The 26454-nt window shown below is 42.0% G+C and overlaps 1 protein-coding gene across 1 annotated transcript in view; it reads left to right on the top strand.

Annotated features, from left to right (window-relative positions):
• LOC311508600 (endonuclease V-like) overlaps positions 1 to 25281 on the top strand; it is a 61097-nt gene extending 35816 nt beyond the window's left edge. Inside the window, exon 9 of the mRNA XM_084573433.1 lies at positions 24319 to 25281. The gene's annotated coding sequence lies outside the window, so the exon portion shown is untranslated. The remainder of the gene's footprint in view (positions 1 to 24318) is intronic.
• The last annotated feature ends 1173 nt before the right edge of the window (positions 25282 to 26454 follow it).

Below are 26454 nucleotides of genomic sequence, written 5' to 3'. Positions count from 1 at the left end.
GCAGGTAATGTTTCCTCTTTTTCCATTTCAGAAACACAAGTTCCGCCGTCCATCACCCGCTGTCGGCCTGACATTTTTTAAACACCATCACTCTGTCCCACCTCACTTTGGGCTGATTAATTGTTGTGCTCAGGCCGCGTCATGCAAGGATTAAGTTGTTTGAGGTCTACAAAATCAGTCGGGAGGGACTAAGACATTTACACTTGTGTGAAAGTTTTAGAAATTAATGCAGTTTAAGAAGTTTTGGACAAAGAAATTTGAAATATTAAAAGGTTTTTAAATCATAATTGTTCATTTATACACAAACATTAAGTAATTTGAGCACTGCAGATGTCGTGTTTACTGTCAATTCATTCATTTTCTGGGTCACAGGGGGGCTGGAGCCTATCCCAGCTCTTGAGAGGCGGGTTACACCCTGGACCTCGCCAGTCCATTGCAGGGCTAACACAGACAGACAGACAACCATTCACACTCACACTCACACCTACGGCCAATTTAGAATAACCAATTAACCAGCATGTCTTTGATAGTGGGAGGAAGCCAGAGTACCCGGAGAGAACCCACACAGACACAGGGATAACGGCCCCAGTCGGCCACTGGATTTGAACCCAGAACCGTCTTCCTGTGGTGCTAACCACCACACCACTGTGCCGCCTGTTTACTGTAAACGATCAGTGGAAATAAGTGGGAATTTGTTAGTTGCTATCCTTAGTTGCTATCCACTTCTAGTCATATCAGACCCAGTAAGACTGTAGCGGCAACATCTGTCTGGAAAATTCAAGGAATAATTCAAAAGAGCAACTTCATGTTGTTTCTTATTTCAGAGTGAATTTAGCCTCATGGAGCAGCACATCGACACAATATCCCAAAGTGTGTTAAATCATAGCGTGTGAGTGTGTGTGGACGAGTTGTGTCCTGCAGGACTGTAGCCTCTGGCTGTTGTGTGTCAGTTCCAGACTAACCCAGACTCTGTGCAGCCAAAACTTCTGACACCTGTGTCCTCTACGGGACAGTAAATAAAACATGCTTGGGTGACTGGGCTACAGACCTTTAATGATGTTTTGTCTTTGAATTTCAATCTCTGTTCTTCACTCTCATCCTTTCTCTCTCACAGAAACACAAACACCGTCCCCACAGGGGCAGGAGACCTCTGTCATTGTACTATTAAAGGTTAATGCTGGGTCTTGAGACACCTTGGGTCTCATTTTGGTAGCTTTGCAGACAAGTCATACCGCTAATAATAGTACTGTACTCACCAAAGTTATTTGTAGAGATCTGGGAGCATTTGGATAAGAGACAAATGAGCAGTTTTCTTGTGCACGTAAGGATATATATATTTTTTTTTAATTCAGCTACTCTCAGACAGCAGGGGGAGAAATCCAGTCTGGACTCTGCTCTGCTCTGTCAATGTGAGGTGTTTACAGATCTGCTCTTAAACCGACGGTTAGAATAAACCCTCACTCTTTGCCATGTCTCATTCACCTAAGGTGTAGTCTGAGCCAAGCTTTATTTTCACCTTTCACCGTAATAATAGACACAAATAGTGACTTACATTGTATTGAAAACCCCTGTCTGTGAAGGTTCCAGTCATCCAGGTCATATTATATCCATAAAACAAGATGAAACCGGGGCAAATAGTCTGATTTTTTATTTTCTTGGAGATATATGGTTTCATCAGCTTCTTCACTTCTAAAAGAGTGGTGGGAAGTTTGGCTTTTATCAAGGACATCTGTGGGTGTTGCACACCTGAAAATCATACATCAAGGATCTGTAAACAACCAGCTACTCACCTGTAAATGGAGGAATTAGTTTTGATCCAGATACCCCAGACTCAAGATGTGAATGAGGGTGAAACTTCTTGGGGGCAGATGTTCGGACTGTGTTGTTAACCTTAAGCGGAGTTTATACCTCTTCGGGGCCTAGACGCCGTAACCCGCACACGTAGCCTACGTCGGTGCGAGCCATTTACACTTGTGCGCTCGTCAGTCTGGCTTGCTCTGTAACAACGCCGCTGTCTTTTTTGCCAGTCAAGTTCATTTTTGTTTCCACTTCCTGCTTCACTTTCAACAATGGCTACTGAAACTTTCAGTGAAATTTCACCGAACACGAGTCATACAAATGTCTGTGTCTCCAAACCTCCTCAGTTAACCTTACAGATTCTTTATTGATCCAAAACAATCAATTCGAAAATAACGGCGATGGAGAAGCAGCCGGAAATGCTAAAATGGAAACACGCTACTTCCAAGCAGACCAATCGTAGCTTTTGCGCTCTGCGTGGCCGCGGTGCGTAGTTACATTTCTGGGGAGATGCACGTCAGCTACAGCGCTAGGCTCTGCGTTGTCGCTGTAGCCTCAGCGTCAACTTAACACAGAAATACCTCTACTGGCCTTGCAGTGGCTGTGCAAGTGTCTTTGGCTGGTGCTTTATCACTCAACCAGCCGCATCTGAGAAGACTGAACAAAGGGCCTTGTTGAAGAGGCCTAAGACGACCACTTTTCAGCTGCAGAAGCTCACAATGTCTCACCTGTCGCCTTTTTGGCTTCTTTTTTAATGAGATAAACCCTTATTTTTGTAACTCCATTGTGTGTCTCCACTTTATGTTGTGGCCCTCGAGCCGGGTCATAACAACCTCCCGTGTTCAGAGAAGGTTTCTTTTTTAAGTTTTACATAGATGGCTTCCTTTTCTTTTCTCCTCTTTCAAACCATCTGTCTCAAATGTGGACATTGTTGTCCTCTGTCCTTCAACTGAAGTTGGACCGCTAACTCTTGGCCTGAAGAGCTATAGCTCACTTGTGCTGAGCCATGCGTTTGTAAATGGGTTGTTTTATTTCCCCAATGTTTAAGTCGGTTCATTCCTCATTGAACTGAACTGGATAAACTACACAGTTCAGTTCAGAAACCCTACATGTCCAATTGCCGTCGTTTCTGCTTCTATTTTGGTTGTATTGACCCAGAATAATCCTTTAAGCAGAACTAATCAATATTTGATGACTCTGTGTAATGTGATCGATGTCGCATTTAGTAAGAAACCCACAAAGAATCATCAGTTAACGCTGGAGTTCCCTTTATATCAGCATTGCATACTGGCATTTTGCAGCATTTTTAATCATTTTGCAGCATAGTGTTTTGGTTGTTCTGACCACAGTTTTACAGTGTAATTTCTCTATCTGTAGAAATAAGGCTCTTATAAACAGAGTGTATTACACCTGCCTCGCACCAAACTGCAGGATGGCAGTGTTAGCTATTAACTAGTGCACACAGAGGAACGTTTAAACGCAGGTGGAGACCAAAGCAGAACCAAAAGCGGAGCTAAAAGAAGATAATGTTGATACTGTTTCTGCTGGTGGATGAAACAGCTAAAAATGTGTGACAATAAGCTTCTTGTGTCTCCAAGAGCAAACGCCATACTGCTATTAAAAATTTCAAAGAGTGCATTCTTGTTGTTGAAGCTTGTCGTGACAAATGTAAAACCAAACACTCGTCCAACAGAAGAAGTAAAAAAACACAAGTAGTATCTGGAGACTCCATTAATTCCTGCAATGTCCAGTCAGCCTGTTCTATGTGCTGCATTAGCATACTGCAGTGAGGCAGCAGTAGCTAGAATATGTATTTTCTTTTTCCTCAAGCGCTCCTGAATCCAAACTGAAACTGTTTTAAATTTATGTGCCCCTGCATCATTGCTCTTTCTTCCATAATTTGTGTTTCCATTTCCGTTGTGGAAAGTGTGTGTGTGGGTGTGTGTGTGTGCAGAAAGTATTAAAAAAAAAACACACAACACAGAAAATGCTCCCTGTTCAGTTTGTTGGGGAAATTAAAGCTGGCACTATAAAAGAATATTTTTTTTTTCTCTTAGAATCCCCGTAAGCATTTCTTCCATCCACCTCTTGTTTCCTCTTCTCATTAGGCCTCATTTCAGCCGCACGTATTGTTTCTCTCATTTGTGCAAGTCGCACCGGCTCGGGTTCATCAAAATTTATTTGTATATATTTAGCTCCCTCTAATCTGTTTTGGGTGACTCCTTCCTTATCTGGCGCTCGGATGAAAATGCTGGCACACTGTGGAGATATTAACAGATGGAGTTGTTGGTAATTTTGAGTGAAGTGCGACTTTCGCCCAAAATTGTTTTAATTACACGACTCTCTGGCATTTTTTTGGTGTCTTGTCTTTTATTAATTACTTGACCCCGAGATGCCTTGATGCGTGTTTCCCCTCCTGCAATTCTCCCAGTGGAGAGAGTTGCACAGTGAGCCTGAGGCAACCACAGGCATCGAAGCTATCCTGGCATAGTAGAGGAACTTTGTGTGTGTGTGTGTGCGTGTACACCGTCAGTGTGTATGTGCGTGTTTATGCATTGAAGTGGGGCACTGGGAAAAAAGAGATGATAGGGAGGGAGAGAAATTGCAGAAAGGTCAGGATGTGTGAGGGTGGCCTGGGATTTGTTTTGTGCATGCTGATTTAGGGGGGGTTGCAAGCGGAGATGATCTGGGGGGAGATAAATCAAGCGATGGTTTGAAAGTTAAAGGGTGGGTGGGGCGCACGGGGGTGGGGTTGGGGGTTGACATGGCATCACTGGCCTGTGAAAGAGTTTCTCTCCCTGTTCATTTCCCAATTCTATCGGCATTCTGTCATCTGTTTCCACGCCAACAGAGATACAAATTGCACATGGAAAAGGAAGAGAAAAGGGGGAAAGCAAAAAAAGTAAGTGTACGATGCACATTAGTGGAGCAAAGACTGACTCCCTGGGATGAGAGGAGGAGGAGGAGGAGGAGGAAGTGAGGTGAGGATGATGCTGGGGGAGTTTCTGAAGGAGAAAGGCTGATCCTTGATGTGGAATTCTGAAGATAGAGGCAAGACCCTCTCCCCCCTCTCTCTTATCTCTCTCTCTCTCTCCCTTCATCCTCCCTCCTGTCTATCTGATGCAGTGGAGGAGAAACCGCATTCATTTCATCACGCCTGGCCCCTCACAGAAAAACCCTCAGCATTGCGTTTTGCGCCGCCTCGCCGCCCTCCGCCAGAATGCCGCCACGCGCCGCTCGAGTGTTGATAAATTGCCACCACCTGTCTCATTTTTCACACCAGCCGTCTCATCGTCAAACACACTGACACAACCCCCCCACCCCCACCCACCCTCCCCCGCCCCTCGTACGCTCCTCAGCGATAACAAGAACAATTGCTGAGCCCCCAGGAATGAGGGATGAGGAGACGGAGAGAAAGGACAAATAGATAGGTGGACAAGTCGGTGGGATCGATGAAGGTGACGGATAAGAAAAAAAAACAACAGCGGCAAACATTGCTTCATTTACTTTTTAACAGAAAGGTGGAGACACAGATTGTCAATGATATATGACTGAGTATAGTTGATGGATCATTCGGTTAACTCGCCATTACATAATAGCCATAACTTCTAGCATGAAGATTTTATTCATATTTTATTTTCTCATAACATATTTTAACATTAATTATGATTGAATAAAATATATAGTGCATATATAGTAAATCATTTTAACCTGAGGAGGTCAGTAATATGTCCTGTAGCGATAAAACTGCTGATGCTCCCTAAAGAAAAAGAAGAAAACAAGTGGAAAGAGAGAAGAGTGGAAATTAGTATAGTATAGTATTATAGTAGTATTATTATAGTATAATAAAGTAATGGGTCTTTTAAACGGCGTTCTCCAGACTCTCTGGGCTATGGGTGTTATGCGTGTTACAGTTCTGAATCTTCATTAATCAACACTAACACAGCAGGACAGTAAACACACAACTTTGTTCCTCTGTTACACACCGTCCCACCCTTAACTGTCTCGCCGTAAACAAAGACAGGTAGAAACTAAAATTACTCTCTCTCTGTAAGAGGATCAGATAACTACTGAAATGATACAAATAAAGTGCTGGAGCTGATAAATAAATAATTATATAATAAACCTGCAATGTCCGCAAAATAATAATGCATTACATAAATTATTAGGACAAAACCATATCCTTAAAATAAGGTTACAAGAGTAATGCGATTAATTAATTGCGATTAATTGCGATTAATCGATTATTTTAATCCATTGACAGCCCTAATGCAAGTCCATGTATCACATTATTTACATTATTGACTATTTATATTTGTGAATACATCATTCTAGCCATACTTGAGGAGACAAAGAATTTTAGTTGAATAAAGTATTGTACAACAGCTGTACCCAGCCATCAGATACTGTTAAAGCTGTGTCACAGGGCGATTAAAATGTCTCTTTACCTGCTCATCAGCTTTGAGTGTGATTGCCTGAGGATGCTAACAAACAATAAATTAGTTACCTGTTTCCCATAAAACACACAGTCGTAACAACGTCTTCATTTCCCGTAGATGTGCGCCTGTAAATCTAGGGGCAGTTGTGTTGGACGTAATGAGTCACGCCGTTCATGCAGCTTTGTGACAAGAGTCCTGCTACGGCAGGAGGTGACTCAATGATGCGGAAAGACACATCGACGAATTAATCAATCCCTCTTTACTGCCATCGCGCCTCGACCTTTTCCCGTGACTTTTCTCTCCCGGTGAATGATGTCAGTGTGAAGGCATCGTGTCTGAGCCGGAGGTTTGTGCACTGGTGAACCACACAAATCACTGTGATGATTTGGTTACTGGTGGTCGCAGCAAACAAGGTTTAATATTACAGGTCACAGAATTCTGAGAAGAGCAAATGATTTAGTGTTCGGCATCGGTATGCAGTTATCTGTTCAGAGGGGATAAGGCCCATCTAAAAACACATGTCCCAACACAGGAGAGCCAGCTCATCAGGAAACGATTCAGTGGTCCACCTGCACCTGAAGGACAAAGGACACTCTTTGAAAACAACAACGTCCAAATCTTAGCCAAAGAAGACAGATGGTTTGAAAGAGGAGTAAAGGAAGCCTTCTCTGAACAGAGGAGGTGGACTGAGATATAATCTGCCATCATCTTACTATACAGTCCAAATTTCTGTCCCCAAGAGTTTCAACCCCATCCAGGCCTTGAGACTGGAGCCTCTGCCTGAAAATGGGTTGTTACAGCACCATTCATAGGGGAAACAAAACCCGGGACCTTCTCGCTGTGAGGTATCAGTGCTAACCACCTCGCCCACAGTGAAATCATTACTAGGTATGTGAGTTCCTAAAGTCAGAGTGACTTTAGACTTGAACAAACTAAGCGAGATTGACTCTTGTTGTGCAGTGATCGACCTTGCCCCTTCACCTCCACCTTTCATTATCACATATTGTCGTGTTCAGGGTCAAAATAGGAAGCCGCATTGGAGAGAAGGTGTATTCATATAGGGCGGAGCATTTATTCGTCCACTTCTAATAATGACATTTGAATTTCTTCCTTGGAGGTTAAATTCCAACCTTCTGTATTTTCTTACTGTCAAACTGACTAAAAGCGTCCCTTTGGCCTTGCACCGTATCTCCACCGTTGTCTGCAGCCTCTTGTTGTGTTGTGGCATCCTGATGTATGCGTGATTGATAGATGGTGTGACACCGCCTGCCACTTGAGTTATAATGACAAGTGAGCCGCTGCAGCATCAGACAAATGGCCTTGTTTATATCTGATAGAAGCACAAACACAACCACTCACACCAATGACACACACCCGTGCGTCTTTAGCCCAAGCCACACGGGTGTCATGCCAACCATTCTATCACAAGTCCAAATTCTCACATGCCCTCGCAGTAAACCAGATAATCAATGGCGCCCTGAGGCTCCTAAAGACAAATCAATTGAAGCCGAGCTATTGTAATAAGGACGAGTCGGCCTCGGATGAGGAGGCGGAGGTTCAGAGAACAGCGATTATTAGATTTTCGAACGAGACGAAGAGGCTCATCTGAAGGGGCTAGGGCTTCTGTTTTCATTGAGTGGCTGTTATGTGAAGTCCTCCCTTGCTTAGTAACTTCATACCTGGTGCCAGCGGGCGCCGCGTTCCCGCAAGTGAGGTGCTTTAGTCAGCAACAATGCTCGGCTTTGTCTGGAGTGGGATTAATTCTCTTGCCAGCATTTTCCATTGATTACAGGTTTTAGACAATAATGAGATTCCCACCTTAGATTTGTTATGTAACATTGAACTCCTGAGTTAAACTATTGAATATATCACCGAAGGTCTGTAATATCCATGATCTCAATGAGAAATACGTTTGTAGAAATTCATTATGTCCGTGTACATACAGGCCAGCCCAGCAGTTTGTTGAGTCCACACGTTCAGTATTTGGATTGAGAGCAGGATGTTCCCACAGCTGGATTAACCTGCTAGTGTCAGGGCCACTATTAAATCCCCTATTTTACTCACTACTACAAATACATTTGAAAAAAAAACAAAAAAAAACTAAATTGTTAGTTTTATCAAAGCTTCTTTTTGATTTTTAAGTTCTTTAATTGTTTTTTCAAGATTCAGACAACTTAGTAGCCAACTGTTTTTTGATGAAATGTCCTCAGACTGTCTTAGAAAATGAAAATTTGCAACCTGTTAAAAAAATAATTACTCAATCAAGTTTGTTTGGCTTGTTGCATATTTTTACAAGGACTTTGATATTGTTTCTATTTTGTTATTTTCCCTCTATATCCTCCATGTTTCCCTGCATTTTTATTAATTTATTCATCTTTGAATTACTTCAACTCCATGCAATGTGCTAAACAAACAAATTTATTAAAAGGTAATATATCACTGCGGTGCATAATGAACACTGAAGTCCCAGGGGTTGACTTAGCAGGTCTGGAGTATTAGTTGATACAATTTACGCTGGCATTTAGTTGCCTGCCTCCTTCGCTCAACTTTTCTCAGAATATTCAGACAATACATTTTGTGATTGATGCCATGATTGAGGCTTCCTCAAAGTCCTACTTATGGAAAGTGGCAGCCAGCGGTCAATAAATCTACAAAGCTTCAGTCAGTCATTCATTCATTCATCTTCTGTAACCGCTTGTTCCTGTTAAGGGTCGCGGGGGTCTGCTGGAGCCTATCCCAGCTGCCATCGGGCAAGAGGCGGGGTACACCCTGGACAGGTCACCAGTCTATCGCAGGGCTAACACAGAGAGACAGACAACCATTCACACCCACATTCACACCTACGGCCAATTTAGAATCACCAGTTAACCTAAAGAACATGTCTTTGGACGGTGGGAGGAAGCCGGAGTACCCGGAGAGAACCCACACAGACACAGGGAGAACATGCAAACTCCTTCTCGCTGTGAGGCAAAAAATGACACATACATGTATGTATAATTAATGACAAAGCGCAAAAGAGGATTAAAAAATTGTTTGTACTTCAATACATTTGTTTATGAAGTAAGGTCCCACTGTCTCCACCTGTAGGGCTTCTGTTTTCTCAGTGGTCGTGATGTACCAAGCCAACGGTCAGTTCTTTGCCGGAGTCGAGCTGTTGATGAAGGTGGCCCTAATTTTCTTAGTGTGTCCCGCTATTAAGAGGGCTTCTCTAGTTTTACATCTTATCATTGAACATTCAAATCCACAAATATTGTCACAACAGCATGATCACCGAGGATCAAGTGGACCAACTGATCAGCAAGATTCAGGAAAGGGCAGCTCTGACGGCGGTTTGTACCTCTTCCCAGCTTCCAAGCCTCCCAGCTACTAGTTGCTCTTCCAGTTTGCCAGTCTTTTGTGACGTCACTTCACGTCGGCCTTTGTTGCCAGCAGTTCTTTGAAGTTGGTTTAGTGTGTCCTTTACAACCTACTTTTACAAATATTGGGTCTTTGGAAAAAAGCTTTGAAGGTACAGGTTTGTGGAAATGAAACTTAACTGGCATGTATGTCACTTGAAAATACAGAGCCTGGAACGTCCACCAGCAACCAACTTGCAGCTCTGAAAAGATGGCCGGCAAGCCAACTGTTTCATACGTGAATAGGCCTTGTACGAGCCTATGACTGAGTCAGCTCCCAAGAGCCACAGATATTGAAGTAATTAGTCCTGGCTGCCAAAAATGATTAGGTGGATTACGTACGTATGAAAAGGTTAAATAATTATTTCGTGCAGTTGGAGAACCTCAGTATTTCTGGTAGCCTCCATCCTGGTGATGCTCTTCGTACACCTCTTTGTAGCTGACTGACGGTCCCTAGTGGATCTTCAAGGCGCTGGTTGCCATGGTGATCCTCTTATATTATATATATATTTCCAACATCACACAAGCAGAACATTAAAATATAGGTAGTGTGTGGACGAGGTGGCTCTTTTAGTTGTCATCGCTCTATAGCTCTCTAAGAGAATACCGTCCACGCTGACGCCGCTCTATCTGGCTTCATCTATCAGCACGGCGAATTTGTCTGTGGGAACCAAAGTTGGGGACGGTGTTTCCTTGAGGTAAACCCAGTGTTTGTGTCATATGTCAGTCAACTGTATCAGATGCTTCCATTGGTCATTGCCTCAAAGTTGAGATTGATTCACCTACTTCACTTCGCCAAAGGTATTGACGAAGCACCACTGCTACAACTCTCTGGCTTTCATTAACATCCTCTTTCTTTTACACATTTACTCACCTACTGCATGTCCGCAAACACTCATCATCACAACCCCTGAGGTAATAATGGATGCAGCTTGCAGGTCCAAGCCCCTGAAACAATCACATGCTGATCTGCAGCATCAGCCTCTCATGTCGTCCCCGACATCCCATCAGCGGCTCCGGTCTCCGTCTCACATGTGCTCACTCGCAGTTCCCTTGAGAGGATGTACGTATGTATGTATGAGGCATGTATGCGTTGGAGCTCACGCTCTTTTAGATTCATTTATTTTTTTGTCACGCCTCCTCCTTTACCGTGGGAAAAAAAGCAGTGTATACACACACACACACACACACACACAAATCCCCTCGCTCAACAACCACATTATTACTCACTATAAAGAACCCACGACCTCCGGGCTCTTTCACCGCAGCCCACTGTAATGCCTCGTCTCCGAGATCATTCATAAGCCCGAATGTGGACGTTGGTGAAGTAAATCAACATGAGTTGTAGCGGCGCGTATCGCCTGCGAGTTTCTCAAAAGATACTGCCGCCAGTTTCATGCGTCACACCCACTACGGCTCATTTGCATCGAGGTAATGTGGTGTTTTACAACAGGCGAGGCGAGGGTGTGATTTGTCGCTGAGATGAGCAGTGAATCTGAGAGGTGGATGTTTGACTTCGCGCTCAAATGTCACGCAAATGTGTGTTTCCTTTTTTTTTTTGTTCTCTCTGTGCATGTGAACATCTGCTACGTGATGAATCAGACACGCTGACACAATGCTGCGTAGTTACAGAACATATACTGCGGTAAATCCTCGCTGTTGAAGAGCAGTGGTGCAGCTTGTTGGGTGCACAGATTTGTACTGTTCTTCATGTCAGTTGTCTTACACACCGGTGGAGTGTAACAAAGGGACACTTCATCCCTTCTCCTCCTCATCCTACCATCCTATCAGTGTCAAGGCTCAGCTGTCTCACAAAGCCTGTGCTTTAATGTCAGACATGCACCTTAAAACATCCGGTGTCTCTCACTTTCTTTCCTGCTGTCTGACTTCTTCCCTTTCTGGACACGCTTTCTGCTTTCCGCTCCACCTCCACCCTTTGTCCGTTATTGCCTGTCATCACACCTCGCTCTTTTTTTTATGTGTGTGTGTGTTTTTCCCTTCGTCTTTCTCATTTCACCCCTCCCACCTCTGCCTCCGTTCCATCACCTTCTCACTCCGGTACACCGCTGTCAGACATGGCAGTGGATCGGGTCGCACCTTCGCAATATGAATTCAGCGTGAAGGAGATTTTTCTTTAAAGCGATGTCAGTCATTGGTGAGCATCTGCTTTCGAGAAGAAACCATATAGCGATAGACAATCGTGACCAAATCTCTCACTGTTCATTGTTTCTCTCTGCAGTCTAAAGGCTGTGCGTGTGTTTTAAAGTAAGAGTTGTGGCTGAAATGATTTTAGTTTTGGGCGGCACAGTGGTGTAGTGGTTAGCACTGATGCCGGATCGGTTCGAACCCATAGACTAGCGGCCTGTCCAGGGTGTACCCTGCCACTAGGATACAGTCCAGCCCCTCTCATTCGCTCACTGTCCATCTCTTTGTAGCTGACAGTTGGTCGTTAGTGGACATTTCCAACTCTGGTAAATCTCTCGTTTCCAGTCCCAAATGTTTCCGAGTGAAACGGGCAGAACATAAAAATATTGGTAATGTGTAAATGGAGCTAGCTCTTCTTGCCATCACTGCTCTCTATTTCAAAATAAAATCCTGTCAATGACGGCGATACTCCATCTGGGTTCACCCGGTGCTCCAAGCTCTCTGTCAGCATGGTGAATTTGGTGGTGGGAGCCCAAGTTGTGGACGGTGTACCCCAAATGTTTACCTCACTTGGCAATCAGTCATTCGCTGCCTCAAAATCGTCATTAGTTCAAGTAAACCAAAAGTTCTTTCCCCGGTCGCCGCTATAACTGGCTGACTTTTATTCACATTTTGTTGCCCCATCGCTGCTGGTCTCCTCTGTGCTCCCGAAATATTACATAAAAGTGTGTCGTACAAACTGTCAGTGTCCGTTACAATAGTAGACTGTTCCTTTTCACTGGGCCACAGGCGTAATAAGAGGCAGTATTAGATTTCTTGCAAATAATTTCTCTTGGGTAAGAAGCCAGTGGGCTTCAGAAGGCAAGCTGTTGATTTTACCGCTGCCAGGAACAGCCTGCGGTCTCTGATGCTGACTTTGAGTTTGGTTTGTCAGTATGAAATACTGAGTCACTCATCCGTCGATTACTTATAGCTTACCATTACGCTGGCTATTATTGATTCTACTATGGTAATCCCAATATCCTCAGATCCATTATCTAATTTTCCTGACAATGTTTCATTATCTACTGAGAGTGGTACACAAACAAGTACATGGGGGGAAGTTGCATTGGAGGGGGAAAATATATAGAAACAACAATCAATGTTCTCTATTTCAAATATGAAAAAGCTCCATCTTTTTGTTCTTGATCAAACATTTGTGTTTCCAGTAAAATGCAGCCTTAAAATATTTATTTTGTTTATATACGTGTATTTGGGTGACTAAAGGTTCTGAAGGGCAAACTTTATCAAGATGACTTAATGAATAAAACAATAGCTCCCTCACAGTGAAACCTTGAAGCCCAACAAACATGTTTAATGCATTTCCTTCTTCAGGTATTTGAAAATTTAAAACCTCTATTGTTTAACATTCTCTTTACTCTGGAGGAGTTTTCTTCTTCCCTGCCTTTCAAGTAGTGCATTTCTCCACCTCTTGGTGCTTGCACCCGCATGTTGATTTATGTGAGACAAAATAAAACAAACATTTCCAAGTAGCCGTACAAGTTATAAATAGATCCCCTAATTCGTTACCCTTAACTCATACAGACACTAAAAACCGCACTCTCTAGATTAAAGTTTAACTCACCTCTATGTCTCTTGTTACTGTTATCTTGTTGTGTTTGTGTTTTTCCGTACTACTTCCTGGTGGTTACTTAGCCTGGTGTAGCCAGACTCCCTTTGGATTTCATTATGGAGTGTGATGCAGAAAAAAACATGTGCATGTAATTGTAAATTTCTCCAACCAATCAGAGACATTTTGTTGTAAACATATTCAACTCCACAGCGCTCAGATGACGTGTTTGACTAATGGACTGTATATAAATATGGACAAAGTGTCGCCACTTCCTTGCATTGGCCGAACTGATGCTATTTTCTCGGGGATACGGGCAGCGCCATCTTGTGACTTTAGAGCCAGAGTCTGAGCTGTACGGAATGTGGAGCCATGATATCGATGACCCGCCCACACTTCCTCCAGACTTCACTCACGTTTTCATTTAACTAATACTGCGCTCTGCTCCACCTCCACCAGTTACAAGGAAATGTTGGATTGTAAACTGTTTTTTTGTTTTTTTGTAATTAAATATTTTTTTTTATGACTATACGGTCCCACCTGACCGCTTTACAGAGTGGTTGACATGGCAACTGGTAGTCCCCATTATGTCACATCCTGTTTCTGTAGTGTCAAATAAGTGACTAAAACTAAACTTATCCAAAAAAATTGAGACGATGTGAATATGCATCAAAATTATATTAACTAACTAAAAAGAAAGAAACCATCATATTTTTCGTGTGCTTTAGTGTTTTAGTTTGGTCCAAGTCCCATCCACTAACATGGAGGGGGTGGAGCTTATGACCTATACTGCAGCGAACCACCAGGGGGAGCTCTACTTGCTTTGGCTTCACTTTAGTCGAGCAGTTTTACTGTCCATCTTTATACAGTCTATGGTTCGACTACCAATGTTTTATTTGTCAGTGGTTTTATTTTCTATGGACGATTTAGGTCTTACTTCTTTCTTCTATAGTTCACTTTGGCCCTTTTCTCTTTGAAGAGTTTGTCTCATTCATTCCATTGTTAATTTGCTGAGCACTAAATGACTTGACCAAAGGAAATACATCAGGTTTTACGCCGCTTCCCTTTACTCTAGCCGAGCTGGGACGTACTACTTCAGTGCTCTTCTACATCGCTGCAGCAATGTGAACGGGGGAAAAAATCAGAGGTCAGCAAAAACAAGACGTTCAGCAAAATGACCTCATTGAGTAGAGGAATATTGGATTCAGTTATCAAGTCAAATCAATTTTTTTCTAATGTGTCTAATATGCAACAATCAGTATGAGCTATGAATGAAATTGTACAGTCGCTGCTACTACACGGGTGTGTCATAAATATTTGGCGAAAGTGTCAAGCTCTGTGAAATGTGCTGTTGGTGTCATTTTGAATCACGGTGGCACAAGTTCTTAAAAAGTCAGCCTCAGCCTGTTGACTTGTGGCCCGTCGCCTTACCGCAGATGTCGGCCATAAATATTGTGTTTCGTTTTTTTTTTTTCCTCTCTCTCTATAATTCGGTCAGAGGTTTGCGTGGGTACCAATCTTCTCCTGTGGCCTGGCTCGGTGGCAAGAGTCCCATTCTCTGTCACGCTGCCATGTCCTCATCAGTCAGGTCACTGCTAGCGTCACACAGCGTAGGTCTGAGACCTGACTGTGCATCAGCTCACCTAATCCAAATTCCAACTCATCTATGGCTGACGTCTCAGTTGTGCCCCTCGCTTTGATTTAGACATTTCAAAGGCGTCAAGTGTTCTTCATACCCTGCCTTTTTTATGCATTCATGACAAAACTAATAGTACGTTTGATGTTGTTCTTAGCGGGTAAAACTTTACGATAATGCTATAAAGTTATTCAGAAAACAAAATTATGAAAAGATGGGATTTTAAACCAATCCAGCTGTCTTCATGAGATTCGGTTTCATCAGACTCCTGAATAAGAGAATATTCAGGGGACTCGGTGTGAGTATGGTTAACTCAACTCATTTGGTTAGTTAGAGAGAATAAAAAGTCTGAACTCTGATGACGTTGGAAAAGGTCTAAAGTCTAAAAAACTTGAGGCCAAACCTTGGTGTGTGTACGTGAGAGCACATTTTTAAAAGTTTTGTATGGATCCACCATTTCAAACTGTTGAAAATATGCGTACACACTAATCTTATTTAAAATGCAGGTAAGATGTTGCTGTTGGTGCTTCGATCTTGTGAATCCAAAGAAGATGCAGCTTTAACATTCTGGTGTGCAGCCGAGCCAAAGTCTGGTTTGCACAGTCAACTTGAGGAATGTCCGGTGGATTTGAGATAGTCAAACTGGTCAAAGGAAATACAAGAGTAGAAGTAATAACAGCAACAATATTATTATCTTAAATGGAATATTCAAGCCTCGCATTCAAATTTCATTCCTAGAGAAAACAAACTGCTCATTTAATTACTTTTTATTATGCACCTTTGCACAATTGCAACAATATTTTTGGCCTCTTGGTAGTTCTTCATAGCTGGAGTGCCGGACTTTTACTTGTAAATGAACTTCTGTCACATTCAGACCTTCCCACAGTTCACATGATTTAGTTTTAAATCTGGAGTCTGTGGTGAACATTTCCGTGCTCGTTCACCAGTAACAATGCATCAGTCAGCAATGACTGTTTTGCAAGAGCTGAAGACTAAGGTAGCGATGGAGAAGAATTTCTTGCATAATTTGTGAGATCACATACGGTTTCAGGTTATGCACTTCTATCTGATCCTCTAAGCTGCAGGCCAAAAGCATCCAACAAGGAACTACTAGCAGCTACATGGGGGGTTAGTTGTGATGATGTGCAAATTTTCCTCATGAAGACAGCAAGCAGCATCTACTACGCTGATTACACTGAATGCTTACTAGCTTTCATACCCCACCAGTCTTTGTCTGCTCATATTTCCTCTTCTGCTTCGTTGACGTTACCTTGTGATTGACAGTTTCAGCCAGATGATTCATCCAGTTACCAAAGTATTTTGTGCCTGAAGTTTTCCGAGCAGTTTCCAAGAACAACTTTTGAGATGATTCTGTGCTCATTTTGTCAACGGGCTCTCGAGTCACGATATTAAAACATCGAAAGCGTCCAAGAAAAGTTACCGATTCTCCAGATACAAAAGGAACTTGGCGGTCAGAGGAAGGATCACGGTCAGAGTGAGCAATAGCGAGGACAAACAGGGATTACCATCGGTGTAGCCTTTCTTTGTTCGACAGCTTTGAAAGTAGAGACTGAGGGACTGTAGACTTAGGTAGTACATCAACAGTGTAATTACTCTCACTGCCAGAAAGGAGAGAAAAGAGTTCTGCCCTGTAGCTTTAAAGTTATAGTTTGACATTTTGTAACATATACAGTACATATATATTTCCAAGAGTGAATAAATATAGAACAGCCAGCAGCAGCTTAGCTTAGCTTAGCTTAGCTTTACTTAGCATAGCACAAAGACTGGAGACAACTAGCGTCATTAACTCAGTTTGTACAGTGCTGCTTGAAAGTATTTTTCCTGCAAAAGTAAGTGCACCTCTAGCATTACAGGTTAATTTCAAGGTCAAATTAGAGTCCATCTGCTCAGAAGTACTTCCAATCATTGTCATCAGACTCAAGTGTCATTCAGTGCCACGTTTTGTTTAATTAATTCTGGGATCAGACTGATCGTGAACAATTTAAGATGATTGTTACCCTTCACAGGAGTGGGCAAACAAAAAAAGATAACTCCGTACTAAGGAATGAACAAACGTGACAACTGCTCGGCAGTTACCAGAAACGCTTAGCTGTTGTTATTGCTGCAAAAGGGGGTCACACCAGATACTGAAAACAGGGGCTCATAGACTTTTACAACTCACTCACGTATGTAGAAATGATTAATTTTCTTGAATAGATAAATGTACAGGTGTAACATTTCTATTGAATTCATTTGGTTTGCACTATCTCTTCTGTCTTTTCTCTACTGTCAGGACTTGAAGGACTGAAAAGTGATAAGGGTGCAAAAACATTCAAACGGCACTGTATTATATTTAATTGCATTAGTCTGTGTAAACACAAGCAACGAAATACCACTGTTGAAAATTTCCCCACCGTGGGATAAATAAAGGATTATTTTATCTTATCTTATAAATAGCCACGTACTACATGTAATTTCATGAGCTTTTGTGGCGTGGGCGTCTTTCGTGCCAGTACGTCTGTTTTGATGCTAAGCAAACCAACTTCTGGCAGGTGCTTCATATTTACTGGTCAGGGATGTGAATATATTTCAGATTAGTTCTATTCCACTAGGGTCATTAATATCACTGCGTAGCATCTTCTCCAGCAAAGGAAAAGACGTGTGTGTTTTGCAGAGACAACAGAAACACATTAACTCATCAAAACGTACAGTAATCTGAATGTAATTACGTGTGCAGCCAACTTTAAATTAATAAGCGGCATCTAAGTGTTCACTGTGTGACCTCATCTGGATCAGCGATAGCAGCGCAGCACCTCTGATGACAATTTCTGAACAGAATCCCTGGCCTCTGCCTACACTCCTAAATAGACACACACACACAAACACCTAAGGACCATAAAGGCCAGCCTTCACATGGCACATCACAGCTCCCCTCCCTCTCACACACACAGTGACCTCATCCACAGTGATTCATCTCTCTGGCAGTGTGAAGTGTAAGGGAGATTATTACCATTGAAGGCCTGAAGATCTACTGCTCTCCTGTCTGCCCTGCGGAGGAAACGGGAAAATATTGCTAATGTTTACAGCCCTGAGTGTGTGTGTGTGTATGTGTGTGGGTTAATGTTATGTGCACTGGTTAATGCCTGGAGCCTGACCAGCATGGCAAAGCAGCTCCCAGCCGCCTTGTTTACCGCCTAGAAATGTGCTGACCTCAGGGGGTTTTGTTTGCAAATGTTTCTGCCTGCGTGCGCTTGCAGAAGTACCCGTGGTGTGTGTTTGTGGAGCCGCTGGTTTGTCGTCATATATTAGATTTATTTTTGCACATCAATAAATCCAGAAGCCGCTTCTTGTTGAAGCCTGTGCACAATGTTGTCCTTTTTTAACCTGTATTATATTTTATCACCAATGCTCAGTGAGAGGGAAGCTGATTAATGTGCTAGTCTAAATGAAAGCCCATTTGCACGTGTCATGTAAATTATAGGTCAGCGTCATTACTTCCTAATGACTCGCCGGGTATTTACTGCTCTCAGTTCTAGCTGCCTCCACGAGTTAATGAAGATTTTAAACAAGTACTCCGAGCAGTTGCTGTGATTGCAGCTGTGCAGAGGCCAATTTCTTCACATTTGTCCTCTTTCTGTGAGCATTCATTCATGTGCCAAGTATTTGGCCATAACCCATTGTTAGAAATTAGAATTTGATGATAGCATATGATAAAATAGGTAAATAGTAATTATTACACCTGTGAAGATTTTCAGTTTCAGTTATTCAGGTTGTAATATATCTAAAAACAAAGGCAACTCCACTTTTCAGTCTACGATTGCCGTCGTCTTTGCTTTTCAAAGACTGTATTGTGTCTTGTTTGCTAAGATGTTTTCTTATTATTAAATGCCTTGTATTTCTCTTTTAAACTGCGTCAAAAAGGTCAGAAAAGATGTTAGACTTATTTGAGTTTTCCTGAAGTATCTACTTGAGGTCTAAATGACTGGTGGTGAGTTCAGGTTTTTATCAGGAACACTTGTAGGTGGTGCACACTTGAAACTCAAATGACCAAGGCCTCTTCACGACCCCGTACCCACCTGGATGCTGTTCTGATTACTCTGTGTCGTATCCATTATTATTATTTTTTTTTCACAATTAGTAATTCTATGACAACCCATTGACAGCCGGAGACTCTTCAGACTGGAGGTGTGAATTGGGGTGAAACCTTGTGGGTATAAATGTTAAAACACTTTTATATGTGGCTGACAAGTGGTGTCTCAGTCCACCTCCCCTATTAAGATTTGTTTTTAGAAATAGCTATTACAATTTTTCTTAAGACTGGTGAGTAGTTGAGGTTTGAAACTCCACACCAGTGCAGCCATTTAGAACTGAAGAAACTACTTGATGAAACATCTTCAAGAAACTCTACAAGTCCAGTTGCCCTTGTTTCACCTTGTTCTTTGGATAATGCTTACCATATTGTTATCAGAACAATGAATTAAAAAGTTAAAGTTGCTTTTAAATTAACAAAACTTCAGTATCTGGCAAATTGAAATGTGTACTGTACATGCAAACCAGCTTTAGTCTAAATCTCTGTATGTAATGTTTTTTAAGTCAGTAAGTAGGCAGTTGTGAGTTTTCTTAGTAAGATTGGGGCTAAAAAGCTCAGATACATCGGATATTTCTTGTGATTATGAAAATGCAACCTCGACACATTGAATCTGGTCACACACTTAAAATGACAGTATTTCCTGTTGTAAAGTCTGATCAGAGAATCTGACAGTACTGTTGTTACATTGTGGGACAATGCAATTAATAGTTGGTTGTCATCGGCGTAGAGATTTATACAATAATTCAAATGGTACATATAAATCAGTGCTGGGAAGTTTGACTGCTATACTGACTTTGTGTCTTTGGATTCTGGGAATATTCCCCTTTTTCCCTGTGTTTTTGAGTATACTAAATTCACTGACAATGATAAACAACACATACAGGGTGAGAAAATTAGAGTATTTTTCAGTGTTGGACTCAAAGTTACATAGTACACCCCAAAACCAAAAAAAAGTTTCTTGGTTATTTTTTCACCAGCACAAGAATAAATTGGAGTGGTCCAAGAACAGATCCCTGTGGAACCCCATGTGCAAACCACATATCAGTTATCAGAGTAAAACTCACCAAACTGGATGATGAAGTTGAGAGTCATTACCAAAAAAAAACATTTCTCATGTATATGTCTGTATAATATAAACCTGGCATTGTTACTGATAACTGTGTTTATAATTGATTAGGCTCAGAACATTTTGTATCTGCTGCTCTCTCTTTCATCGCAATTAAGTGACAAGGCTGCAGGTTGCACACAGTCAAATTAATTTATAGAGTAATTTATTTGTTATGTGAAACTCTGCCAGGACAATATGGCCCAGCAGCTTTGTATTTTTCTATCACTTGTTTACTTGGAGTCTGTATTTTTATTTCAGAGTTTACCTGTAGCTAAAACATCAATAATTTGGGACTCTGTAGATTTCCACTTTCTTCATCTTTCAAAGAAGTTGGAGCTTTCCTTTTTGAAGGATGGTACATTGTTGCTTGACACACAGCTCATGGAGTGTCTGGCAGCACAGCAAGGAGGGCTGGAGGAAACAAACCCAAGGCTATTGACTGATTGTGAACAGACACCGCAGACAATTACTTTTTACCTGGTTGCTGACCTTTTTTTTTTCGAAATGAAACAACTACTCAAACAAACATTGTACATATATGTGTGTTTGTAAAAGCATCATCATCATGCATGCATCATCTTTAGAATAATCATTACAATTAGTGCTGCACCACTGTAATACCCCCTTCATGTACCATCATGTCTTGTGTCTAATCAGTAAAGAGCCACACAGTTTATTAGAGTAACACTCCCCAACTCTGATTGTCGGTGTTGTCATAAAGCATCAAAGCTTTACTTTAAAAGGAAGTTCCAACACTCTCTCTTTGTCTTTTATCATTAGTCAGCTTTTGATAGGTGACACACGCAATGTCAAAATGCATCACTGCAAGCATCTGTTATAATATACTGACATAAGAGGCAAACCCAGAATTTCTGTTCTTCTATGAAACCCTACATTCACATAAAATACAGTATATTAGATAGTTCAGGAAATTATGCTTGTCCCTTGTTGTTTTCCATCCCTCCTGGAAACTTGTCACCTGATGTTTACCCCATGTCGAACAAACCTGCTCAGAAAGACTGGATTTATTCCAACCAGAGAGAAATCATTAGATCAGGTTGTTATTAGAAGATCTGTTGACTGGATTATCAAAGGTGTACACTACCCCTCTAACGTTACCCGGCCACAAAATTTGTACCCGCCGAAAAACATTTTGGGAATTTCTGTCACACTTCTTCGACAGCAGTCTGGTGTCATAAACAAACCATCACATAACCTGCAACAGATTTTGACTCGGTGTAAGTAAATCTGGATTAGTTTGCAGAAACACCATTTTGGTTCAAGGGAGCTACACCCACATCAAGCCATTGAGGTGCCATGCAAAACAAAATACTTGAAATACCTTTTATGAAATATCCAAAGCGGTTTCATTTTTATTTGAAAAAAAGCATGAAAGACAGATTCTGCCAAAGTCGGAAGCTGACTAAGAATAAATGGCTGGGGATTCTTAAAAATATAAAATGTAAGAGAATAAGTCAAATCTGTACTAGTAAATATTTCTCCCCTAACCCTAACTGCAAGAAAAGAGGAGATGCAATCCCTTCTGTTCGTGCTATTCGGCAAGGACAGAGGTGTTGTGTGTCTTTACCAGATCTTGACCTGCAGAGATTATTTTGCAGAAAACACTATGGCCACCAACAAAACTAATGATACCTCTAATAATGAACAATATGTGCTGTTGTATATTAACATCACATCCACTTTAAGCCCCTCCAGCTTATGTGAACACAACCTCATCTTCTTCAGTCACAGACCCCGGGTCAACCTCATGTAATGTCTGCTCTTTTACGACTATTACGCTGTCCCTTTATGGCTCATTCAGCACCTTGACCAGCCAGTAACATGATAACAGCTCTCCACCAGGGTCTCCTTTTTTTCTATTTCTTTATCAGTCTTTCTCACACACTCTCTGATTCTGTCTTCTCTCTCTGCCGCGCTGTCGCTGGGTGCTGCTCTCCTCCCGTCTACATGCGGATGCTGATTGCCTCCGTAATGGACTGAAAATGTCCTGGGTGGCTATTCAGAGCAAATTGTTTGTTGTTGTGTTGCTATAGGGCCCAAACTAACTGGACTGGGGAGGCCTTTGCAGTTAGGGTAAAAAATAGCGACAGAGACTGCTAATGGACCTTGCCGATAGGCTCCAGTTTCTGCTGCTACAGCACATATAGCTGGGGTATGATAGTGTAAATGTTCAGTACTATATGATGAAGTCCCTTGGTGTAAACCCACCTCGTAGTGAAACTGCCCCTTCTATAACAAAGCAAGGCCTATGTTTATTAGAAAGAAATTCTCAGATGCAATCGTTCAGTTCTTAAAACTTGGGAAATTGCTCCTTTCTATGTGGATATGCAGTTGTGCAAAAATGATGATTCCTGCCTCTGTAGCTGAATCGTTAATGCCTTATATCTGTAACACCCATCGGTTTCAGGAGGACAGCGCCCACAGATTGGGTTAAAAACCCAACTTCCCGCCGGTCTTGGATAAAATGTCTTCAAGAAACCCAACAAGTCCTGCTGCCCTTGTTTCAGCTTTTTTGGGGGGATGTGGTCAAGCTGTGCACCACGGAGTACTGCTGGTTTGTCCCTTTTGGGAGATTTCAATCTGTCTGCAAATTGCCCAGATCATTCTTGTAGACTTTCACATCAAGACAAGTTTTTTTTTTTCAAAACTGCAGACACTGCAATGTGTCTGACTGGGTTTATGGAAGAATGTGCACTAGGCCCATTTATTCCCCCAATTAAACCTGACGATTGGAGGAGATCCACTTGCAAACTTAGCAAACATGTTTAATACTTCTGATTTAAAATCTGGATCTAAAATTGAAACCAAATCTACAAGGACATGGAGCAGCTAACGGTGTTGTCAGGCAACAGTGAACATTCTAGCCCTCTGTGCTAACGTTAGCTAGCATGCTACTGTAGGCAGATATAACAGATTTCTTGCTGACTGAGTCTCCCCAAACATTTTCTCATTCTCACTCGTTCAGTCCATTTGTTTTATCTCACAGTTTTTCTTCTTCTTCTACTTTTGGTTTGATGGGTATTTGCCAAGTCAGTTTGGTAACGACCCAATTGATTTTATATTAATACTAATGTAGTTGCCTTGTACATCCAAAGATGCTGAACTGATAAATGACAACCCATATGTTGGTCACTGAGGAATGTGTATTTATTGTGAAGCCAAACTCATGCATAGACCAGAAATATTGTATATTTGTAGCTTACGGAGAAATCGTCATGTTACGTTGCCATCTAGTGGTTACTAGTGTTATTGCTAGCTGGAATTCATGGCTTTACTGGCAAAACGCTTTATCCTCTTCACTCGCCTCATATTTAATATCTGACTTTTCTCTTGACTTCCTCGGAATGGCAAGAAATAACCTTTAAATAAATGATCGTTTCATCAGCACAGATTCATAAATCAAACACAGTTTACAAAGTGAGAGTTCTCAGCGAGAGCAAACTAAAACTTGAAAGTAAAGTCACGTCATTAATTAACTTAATAGGTGACATTTATTTTTGTAGCCACTTGAGTGGCTTTGTTTGCATATATAAATATCACCGTATAATTATTTTCTCAAACATATCTTTGCAAACAAACCTGTGCATGTAATAGCTCCGCGTGATAAAGTGACGGCGGCATCCGTACATCAGATTTTATTACTGACATGTCAGCATGTCATCGGAATCTCAGCCGAGTGTAAAACGGCGATGTTGCTGTCTCTCCTAGGAGCAGTCCTCTTCTGGTGCTGAAGGTAAGAGTAAGACGTGTCATGAATAACTCTCACGTCCTACTCCGAGTTTTAGACCGAGGTTAACTTTCAGCGCGATTCCCAGGAGTAATTCAGAAGTGCTTGATAAACACCGTCTCAGGCTGGAGTTTGCATATCTCTGGGGTTTTTGGCAATCTGAGCTGACAGCGGCTTCTGAATGCTAAATGACTGCCTTCTTCAGGTGACCATCAGTTACACTGACTTAAAAGATTGACTCTTTTTTTCCTCCTTAAACACAAGTGATCCAGTGGACTAGATTTAATAGAGTCTGTATCACATGTATTCTATTAAGCGGTTTGTTCTTTGTCTCCCTTTCTCTTGTGGCAGGTTGCAAAAGACGCAGCAAAGGATCTCAGGATAAAGACCAGCAACGACAGAAGACTCCTTTAAAAGTCCATATGTGTGTGTGTTTGCAGTAAATTTTAAAAGCACTGCTGTTTTTGTCTGGGCCAGAAAGAAAACATCAGATTAAGTGGCTCTTTTTATGCACTTGCCCCATATTTAAACTGGATATGGGTCAGAATGCCTCTTTTTATATACTGTTCCCATTAAATTTTTGGGTCACTCAGCTTTTTACACCGGGAGCCTTGTAAATAAATCATAAACGTCCCCGAACTGCCACAGAGCGCTGGTCATCTGTTCCGATCTTTTGTTCTAATTGTGCTTTATATTGAATTTTGTCACAGTCCACACTGTGTACGTTGGCACCGAGCGTCTCTCTTTAAATGAGTCAGACTTGGCAGTATGCGCCGCTGTGCCAGGCTGGTCCCAGCGAGGCAATCGGAAAGGAAGAGAAGGGGGGAAGGGGGCTGACTCTGCAGGGATGGTGGCCAGGAATAGAAGCGGTCAGATGGGGCAGTATTGATCAGCAGGAGGGGTCAGAGGATCAGCTGGTGGAGACTGCTGACTGGTCGGAGCGATGCACATATCATAGGACACCTGGCAAGTATATTGTGGGAACACAGTGGACAGATTGTGATATTTGAAAGAGGAGGGCACGTTGCACTCAGTAAAACATAGCGCTGAAGTCAGGTGAGATGCTCGGTGACAGAGTAGACAGTGGGAGTATTTGCTCTTGTTACGAGTCTCAGGAATGGTACCACAGCAACAAAATTGAATTTGTCTCTCTGCAGAATACAAGGGAGAAATGCAGAAGCAATAAAGATACAGTGCCCTGTGCCTGTTGTCAAGATTGCATCTGAGGTGCCCACGTAAGCTACCCCCAGAAACAACCTGCAGCACAAATGCTCCCGGGGCAACTTCTTTATATAAGTACATTAATATTCAGTGTTGGGGTGCACCATACTCTGATTGGTCAAGAGATCATGGATGAAATTCAGCCTCACCTCTTAGCACCTTAAAAAAAACTCATTCTAGTCTGGTATTAAAACTATATTATGTCAGCCCGTTTGAAATCATTCTGATCAGAGATTCCTACTGGACTGTTTCCATGGACACTCAGATGTGTTCACATGCCCCAAGACATCAACCACTACATAACTTTACTGACAAAGAACTGATTCAGTAGAAGAAGATGACCAAGATGTCTAAATGTTTTAAACATTGCTGTTCACATGGATTCTGGCTACGTTCATCTTTCCAAACATTGGTTTGAGCTGGTTGTTTTGCTACCTCCATGTGTCTGTTCCTCCTGGAAACTCATCACCTGATGTTTATCCCAAGTGGAGCAAACATGCTCAGAAAAAATAGATTTATTCCATCCCGAGAGAAATCATCACATTAAGAGCAAATATTTTCTTATTTAACATACTGTCAAAGGTTTACACCAGCCCTCTAGCCTGGAAGCCGGATCAAACAGACCCAACCACCCAACAGGGAACTGATTTTGCTCCAGAGAAAAGTTGTGGGGCTGATCAAATCATTTTCAAAACTAGCAGTAGCAAATTACAGGTAAACAAGCCGACAGGCGCGGGTGCGCGCAGCGCTCAGAGACGACATCATCCAGGTCAGAAGACATCATCCGGGGTCTGTAGATTGACCTACAGACCCCGGATGATGATAACAGGTAACTCCAGACTCAACGGGGAATAGCACTAGGGTACGATAACAAAATATTGGTGAAATTAACGAGTTTCATGGCAGATAATGCGTTATTTAGAGGCTGCGTTTTGGTGCCCCAGTCACTCCCACTATATGGATATACGCAGATCTAAATATCTCCAGAAGGAATACAAATTACACAAAAGTTATATGGGTGAGTAAACAACCGTATTTTATGCCAGAAATAAGGTCCACGTTTTAAAAAACAGTAGTTCCCCTTTAAGTTCCATGGAGTTTAACTTGTTTATAACAGAATGGCTCTGATTGGTTGTTGGACTATCCAATTGCGTGCAGAGGTGTCTGATAATAATGTAGCGCCCCTCTCAGTCTCTCATAATGATGCCATCAAAGTACTACTTTTTGTTTGGATCTCTGTTCCAGTTCAACCTCACTGAGCTGTGA

This window comes from Chelon labrosus (genome assembly GCF_963514085.1).
Source record: "Chelon labrosus genome assembly, chromosome: 2".
Taxonomy (NCBI): domain Eukaryota; kingdom Metazoa; phylum Chordata; class Actinopteri; order Mugiliformes; family Mugilidae; genus Chelon; species Chelon labrosus.
Note: the sequence above shows the minus strand (reverse complement) of the source record. Positions and strands in the feature narration are given on the sequence as shown.